The following is an 8,062-nucleotide window of genomic DNA, read 5'->3' on the forward strand; positions in this document are numbered from 1 at the left end:
GACATTGGGATGTCATTCAGACTAGAGAAGTATGGCTGGATAGTATAAAGAGAGGGAAGGTTGTTAAGACTGATGGGGTGGAACTACCAGCAGGCCACATAGCAGACATACAGGCTGTACCTTGGTATCCCACAGTCACATGGGAACCGTGATGAGGAGGCAATGAAGACAGCAACATCCAAATACCACCAAAGGATAAGACCCAAAGCTGTCCCAAAGAGCCAGCTCAATGGGAAGAACAAGATCCATGAATCAACATATACACCCTACCAGTCATCAGATACCCTGCTGGTATAGTGAGTTGGCCAAAGGAAGACATGGAGGCTGCCAATGTGAAGATAGGGAAGCTCCTCACAATGTACGGAGGTTTCCACCCCAAGTCCAACATCCAGAGACTGTACACCAGCCAGAAAGAGGGCAGGTGAGGTCTGGAGAGTGTCAAAGCCACTTCCTGGATGAAACCCAGAGCATCCAGGAGTACATCGGTAAGATGGCACCCAAAGATGAGCTGCTGAGAGAATGCATGAGGCAGCAGCAGACATGGGAGGAGGTTCAAGCAGAGGAAGTGGCATGGCAAGACAAGACCCTGCATGGGATGTATAACTGAGTGGCTGACATTGGGAATTCTATCAGTGGCTGGAAAGGGCTGGACTAAAAGACAGCACTGAGGCACTGATCATAGCAGCACAAGAACAGGCACTAAGCACCAGATCCATAGAAGCAGGGGTCTATCACACTTAGACAGGATCCAAGATACAGTCTGTGCAGAGAGGCCTCAGAGACAGTCCAACATATAGTGGCAGGGTGTAAGATGCAGGCCAGAACAGCATACACTGAACAGCACAACCAAGTAGCTGGCATTGTGTACAGGAACATCTACACAATGTATGGGCTAGACTGTCCCAAGTCCAGATGGGAGATTCCACAGAAGATTGTGGAGAATAACAGGACTAAGATCCTGTGGGATTTCCAGGTTGATGGTACTGGCCAATCAACCAGACATCATGGTAGTAGACAAGTACCAGAAGACAGTGGTGGTGATAGATGTAGCAGTGCCAAGTGACAGCAACTTCAGGAAGGAGGAGTAGGAGAAGCTGGAGAAGTATCAGGGCCTGAAGGAGGAACTAGGAAGCATGTGGAAATAAAGGGCAAAGTAGTCCCAGTGATGGTAGGAGCACTCAGAGCTGTGACTCCTAAGCTGGGAGAGTGGCTCCAACAGATCCCAGGAACAACATCAGAGCTCTCTGTGCAGAAGAGTGCAGTGCTAGGGACAGCTAAGATACTGCACAGAACCCTCAAACTCCCAGGCCTCTGGTAGAGGACCCAAGATTGAGGAAGACACGTACCACCCATAGGGGTGAGAGGGGATTTATACATACATACATACATACATACATACTGTACATACATACAACAATAGAAAGTACCAGATGGTAGCAGTGCATTATGAATACAAAGCTGGGAAAAAGCGGGTTCTGGAATAGGTAAGTAATTAGAAAATCAAACCTCTGTCTTACCCCAACATTTCTATCAAGTACTCTCTCTTTCTCTCTTCCTCCTTCCCTCTCTTCCTCTTTCCTTCCCTCTCTTTCTTTATATTTTTAAGACATTAACTTCATACAAAACTCAGCCCAGTTACAAATTCTCCTTTTTATTTAGTTTGGTCCATCTAATCAATCTCTTAGTGACAGCAAAAGGAGCAAGAGCATTGACACAGAATGTCTCTTTGCTATTAAGGCTACACAATCTCAAGTGGACATGTTGGTCAGTGCCTGGGGTTCAAAGACACTAGTTTATTTGTTTAGGCAATAATTGACTCCTCTGCATTCAAAGAGGTCTTGAAATCACTTCTATGTTTAGAAACAAAATTGCTCTGTTAAGGCTGCCTGTCATTGCATTTCTCCTTTTATAGAGCTCTGTTTATTCCTGATACCCCATTTCCCAATTTACTCACTTATGGCATTTGATTGATGAATGTGCATCTTCCTGACATATTATAGCCCAGGACTCTGGAAACCTTTACAATTTGCCTGAAGGTAATGTAGCTACCATTTCCAATTCTCACTGACCTTGGCTTTTATTTTTTTACTTTGGGAAGTGTGTGTGTGTCTAGCTTTAAGAATGACTTTTACAAGTGATGTTTCTGGTTATTTATTCATTTGTCTTACAATCCCACTTACAAAATAAGTCCCGCTGAAGTGAATTCCCATGTAAGCTCAAAACGGATTGCATAGTTAGAGTTCTTCAAGAATGAAGTTAATTGCTATCACAGTAACAAATATGACGCAGATTTTGAATACAGTGTACTTTATATACTGTAGCTGGTTTATTTTGAGAGTCGTATACCTAGAAATAAGCAACTAAATAAAGTAAGATTATTATTATTAAGTGAGCATGTGCCACAACATCGAACAAAACTAGTGTCAAAACAAAGACAGATGTGGTCAGTATGACACCACTGCTTTCTAAGTTTAGATGATTTAGCTATCAATCCTTGGGTTTAAACTCGGAAACAACTCTCAAATAACACTAGTACCCAGAGTACCCTTGAACTACAAATTACCAGTGACTAGTTAAAATGTGATCAAACTATTTGTCCATCTAGTCTGATTTTGTTTCATTTCATTATCTTTAGAGATTCAGGCTGAGGTCTTTAGCTTCACCAGCAATCTGAATTCTTTTTTAACCATAGATGCCAAGAATTAATCTATAACTGTCCACATATAAAACACATACTTTATTTTTGTACTAGGGTTCCTGTCCATAGTAGCAATGGGCTGTGGTAAGAATTAGATAATTAATTCAAACAAAATTCAAATGTCTCCACCCTTATTTTTCCCCTTAGCATAATCAGATCTCCACCCTTATTTTCCCCCTTAGTATAATCTTCACCCTTATTTTGTATCCTATACAAGAGGAATAGAAGCTACAATTTACAGAATTCCTTTATACACAGCTATGAAAGCTTTAGCAGTTTTATCAAGATAGTGTTCAAGCAACCCTATTTTCAATGCATTTCATGGTTTCTATCTCTTATAAACTTCTTGAATTAGTATATTATCTTCTCCTCAGATCTTTCCTCTAAAGCCTCCTTCCTATCATGTGGCCATCCAGCTTCTGGTTTCTCAGTCTATTTACATCCTTATTCTTGGGTTTTCTTCCTAGTTCTCAACTTGTCCTATCAAGCTTTTCTTATGTCAAGGGCTTGCATGAATTTATATCCCAAGAAGATGAATTGCAAACATGCTAACCATTTTATTCCAAGCAGCCAGAATGTTTATCAGTCAACTGTTCAGCTCATCAAGGAAAGCACACTACAGTGTAGATTACTAATACATTTCAGTGGGATATGTTTATTTTAGCTTGTTTCATAATTAAATACTTTTAAAATGACACATCAGCAGATCACTACTTCCTGATGCACCTCTTCTTCATCCATTTTTATGACGGCATCAGTGATGCTGTCTATTTTAAATATTTGGTTTTATTGAATTGTTTTTGTATGGGATTTTGGATCAGCCTTGGTTATCAAGGCAGTAGGTGGCAATATGCTAAGTTAGGGTGGGCAGTCTGGTGCTTCCTTGGTATTTTGGACCGCATCTACCATAATCTTTTGCCATGGTGGCTTGAGTTCATAGAGAGTTGGAGTTCAAAACATTTTGAGAGCACTAGGTTGTCTAACCCATCCTTGGTTATGCTAAACTGATTCTTATATTCTTAGATTCTGTCCCACTGTTATCATTTCCTGCCAGTCTTTAGCCTGGTTATAGAAGCTATTAAAAGTATGCATGGTGTGTTTTTAAGAGTTGTACTACACCAGGCTAAGATATAATCAAACAGTACTTGCTGTTTTGTTGATTATCCAACTAAATAAAAGAAATATATTATTTGTTCTGGTATATTAGTTTAACTTCACAGAAACATTTATCTCTTTTATTACATAGTTGTTAACCATACTGAGGACACAGAGTCATTCATCTGCCTTTTGACACTGTGAAAACCACTTCACACAAGATTATCCTATTTTGTATGTTCTTTCCTTAGAAGCAGATATTACTGCCAAGAAACAACACAAAGAAACTAGTGAAGGAAAGATGTGTACAATGCCTTTTAAAAAGTGAGAAGAAAGAAATGTATGGGTTGATTTAATTCCCTGGGCATAGCAGAGATTTGTATCCTTGTAAGGGCTTTATCTAAAAATTTGCTGGCATGAACAGGAACATTTTTTCAGTTACCAGAGAGCTCCCAAATAGTCCCCAGTATTATTCAATAGGAAAATATCAGACCTTTTCAAGTAGGAAAATAATTTAATCTTCTGAAGGAGATTTGATATGTTAGTAATACTACTACTACTAATATATTAATAATATCTACTAATACTATATTAGTACTATATATTAGTACTTAGTATAAACTACTATAGTATAGTATAATAGTATTTAGTATAAACTACTATTATATTAGTAATATTTGATATGTTAGTAATATTCCTGTCCACTACTAATATTATATTAGTAATATCCATATATTATGCATATGTGGATATAAGCCAATAAACCTTTCTTTGATTTTTGTAGAATCCTAAAATATCTGATTTGCCATAAGAAAGCTTTCTATGTTCCAAAGTAGACTTTTAAAGCCAAGAAGCCAAGGACAGAACTACTTGCCAGTCCAAGATCAGAATCTTGACAGATTATCAGATTAGAAGGGGAGGGGGGAGGTTTTGAAGACTCCAGTCTTAATTTCTTTGGGACATCTCCTTTTATTATAACATCATAAGTCATTTCACCTATGGAGTGTGCCCTGAAGCAACATTTGCCCTAGGTTTATTTATATGTTTATTTGATTTGTAACCCATCATTCTGCTGTTTCTATTTAAAAAAAAAATCTCTTGGTAAGGTCCTTCAGCAAATGCTGCCCAAGGCTATGTTAGGTTATGTGGTTGATAAGAGTCAGCACCAACCTGATGGCTCAAATTGATCAGTTAATCAAATATTATTCATTACTCAAATACAAAACAATGAACGTAAATACAAATTTTATTATACCAAACAGAAGCCACTTTTTCACAAATTAATTGGTTTTGATGCTCACTGACTTCTCCAAATGAGATTTAAACATTGCTATAGTAGGCCAAATGTTGACGTACCAAATTAAAAAGGGACATTATTCTTCTATTAGTAACTGGTGACACACAACCGTTGTCAACATACTAATTACTAATTCGATATCAATATTCTATCCTTCTAAATCAAATCAAATCTTTATTAAGGTTATAGATCATCATATATCCTTTTAATTAACATCCTGGAATAGTTATATGATCTATTGACAAAGAATAATGCTATGCTAAAAGCTGCTTTGCATTTTCTGATTTTTTTTTTTCCACTTTGAAGAAAACAACAACAACAAGTCTTTGTCTCCTTTTGTCAGAGTCCGTAAGAATTCAATTTTTTCTTGGACTTTTTTAAAAACTTATTTTAAATTTAAAATAAGGCAGAAGATGCTACTGCTGGAACTCTGCTTTCTCTTGTTTTCCCTCGCTGCCCACACTTCTTTTTTCTTTTTAAAGCCCAGGGGAGGAATCCTGTCATGACGTCTCTCTTTAAGGTTTAAATGAACCATGGGAAGCCAGAGAAGATGGGGCTGCTGGAGCAACTATTATACCCTGAGAGACAGAGCATTCGCACATACCGTTTGTGAGTACATGAATAAGTAGTCATAGTACATGAGTAAGGTCATGAATAAGTACATGAATAAGGTCACTGCACTCCAGCCATGGGAAATTTCAATGAAACCAGAAGAAATTTGGAAAGCAATTTTTCTTTTATCAAATTTAAAGAGAATAGCAGAAAAAGATACAGGAGAAATGTTGGCATGTCACAAGTAAAGAATAGCTTAAGCCTTACATTCAAGTAACATTCCACTGAAATATAACAATCAGTTTCTGTAATATTATCCAAATGCTGTTGCAAGATCTAGTTCTCAGTATGTCCTTTGCTTACTAACTCACATGACTACTGCCCTTGCAAATAACTGGATTTCAACCAACCAAACGGAGAGGCCAACATTGCTTTTCATCTCCATCCCAACTCAAATCCGAGCATTAGGCCATTGGTATGGAAACTTGAACACTTGTCTGGGCATTTGACTTATCTTGGTTTCCTCATCTTTGAACTACATTTGGAAACCCATTGCAATACTTTTTGTTTTTTTCTTTTTCCATGCAATGTACATTGAAGATTGGTTGTTGATTTTTTAAAATGTGCAATATGTTCTCAGATGCATCACTGCAAACTGAGTAGGACCAGGTGTCCATTCTATAAAGAGAAACATTCTTAGTGTTCAGTGGCCCTTTTAGCATCCTCTTTTCACATGCTTTAGGATGTGAGTTTGTTATTCCTCTTTGCCATGTCTTTTTTGCTTATTTCTGTTTGTTTCTGCATCTAATTTGACAAATTTATAAAGTCAGCTCAGCAAACTTTTAAAAGCTGGCACTTAGCATTTCTCACATTACCATTGTGTATATACTAATATATAGATGTATGCTGGAGAAAAAACTAAAAGTGTGACATGAAGGATTTTGAACAAATAAATGTTTCCCAAGATGCAATTACAAGCTTGTTACATACCAAGGGCACTCCTATCAGCCCCATTAAAAATAAAAGGGGGGATCCACTCTTTCTTTGTTTACAGAAATATTAAATTTCTATGCTGCACCACAGATAGGTCTTGTGTGAGAGAGTAATAGCTCCAAGGGGGGAAACTTTGTGTTGGCCCTGGGACAGAAACAGAAACACAACATGATTGCCAAACCACAGAGCTGTTAATCAGTCAAGATTTCATGTGAGGGGATGGAACAGGCACACTGAATTGTACCCCAGAACAGACAAAATCCAGGTGAAACTGTTCTTAAAAGGGAGCCCAAGCAATCATTTTTATTATTTAGTAATAGAAGATGGAATTAAGTCAGAATTTTATCCTCAGCAGTTTCTAATGATCTATTGAAGATATTTGCTGATGCTTATTTACCACTGAAACAGGCCTGGATACGGATGGGGTGGAAGTGGGGCGTAAAAAAGAAATCAAGATCGCAGCCTCATTGTATGATTAAAGACAGTGACACATTTTTAATGTGTCATGCATGCAACACATGTTAAAAAAAAACAAAACAGTGGGCCTTCAGGTGCACTGTTGCAGCCCCAATCTTGACTTTTTTACCAGCCCTGCAGATACCCTGGAAATAGGAACAGGACCATGGTTTTGTAACTACTTGCATTCTTTTATATTTTCATTTTAATCTAACAACAAACAGCACTCAAGCCATTATACATGATAGAACAGTTTGAGAAGAGTTCTTTGAAAAAAATGGAACTTTTGTTGAGCAGTATTTTAACTTCTTCTTATTGCTGGGGGAGAAGCCTAGAAAAATAAAGTAAATGTTCTGTTCAGCAGATGTAAAGAGCAGTGAATGGTAAAATACTGTTTTTAAGTGAGAAGCTAAGTGTCCAATCTCATACTTAATTCTGCCTTGTTTTTCCCATTCCAACAGTCACCATCCTAGGAAAACTACATTTCCCAAAATAAATCATTTGGACCATTTATCTTGGCATGATACCTGAAATTGCTGTGACAGGGAAAAAGATAGACTTTTCATTTCCTATCGACAGTATGGGTTCTTCAAGGGGAGGAAAAGGTAAGAGCAGAGGTTGAAAGATGTAAAATATAAGGATGGGTTGAAACAATTAAGCTGGTCAGAAAGAAAGCCATGGCTTTGTTTTATGTCCATCCATACTCTTGGCAGGTATTTCTTGACTTTTTCCATGACAGTTTAGGTTTACATATGTCACCAGCTTTAAGATGCTGGAATTTGGATTGTGACAAATTAATAACTTATTCTGTTTATTTTGAAAATGTTTCATGGGTAAGGATTTTAAAAGACTGTTAGCCTTATTGTATATTATCTATTTTTTAAAAAATTAAATATAGCTGTTGGTCTTTCTTTTTTAAAAAAGATACCCCTAAAGTATATCCCTGTTTTAAAAAAATTAAATCTCATTTT

General features: G+C 37.3%; 1 long non-coding RNA gene across 1 annotated transcript in view; it reads left to right on the top strand.

Annotated features, from left to right (window-relative positions):
- Positions 1-7,691, top strand: part of LOC148216846 (uncharacterized) — a 74,499-nt gene extending 66,808 nt beyond the window's left edge. Inside the window, exons 2-3 of the long non-coding RNA XR_015794420.1 lie at positions 5,573-5,699; positions 7,553-7,691. This is a non-coding gene — a long non-coding RNA (uncharacterized LOC148216846). The remainder of the gene's footprint in view (positions 1-5,572; positions 5,700-7,552) is intronic.
- The last annotated feature ends 371 nt before the right edge of the window (positions 7,692-8,062 follow it).

This window comes from Python bivittatus, unplaced genomic scaffold (assembly GCF_059951505.1).
Source record: "Python bivittatus isolate LINGU-HERP-01145 unplaced genomic scaffold, Pbiv_v1 ctg000070_np1212, whole genome shotgun sequence".
Classification (NCBI taxonomy): Eukaryota; Metazoa; Chordata; class Lepidosauria; order Squamata; family Pythonidae; genus Python; species Python bivittatus.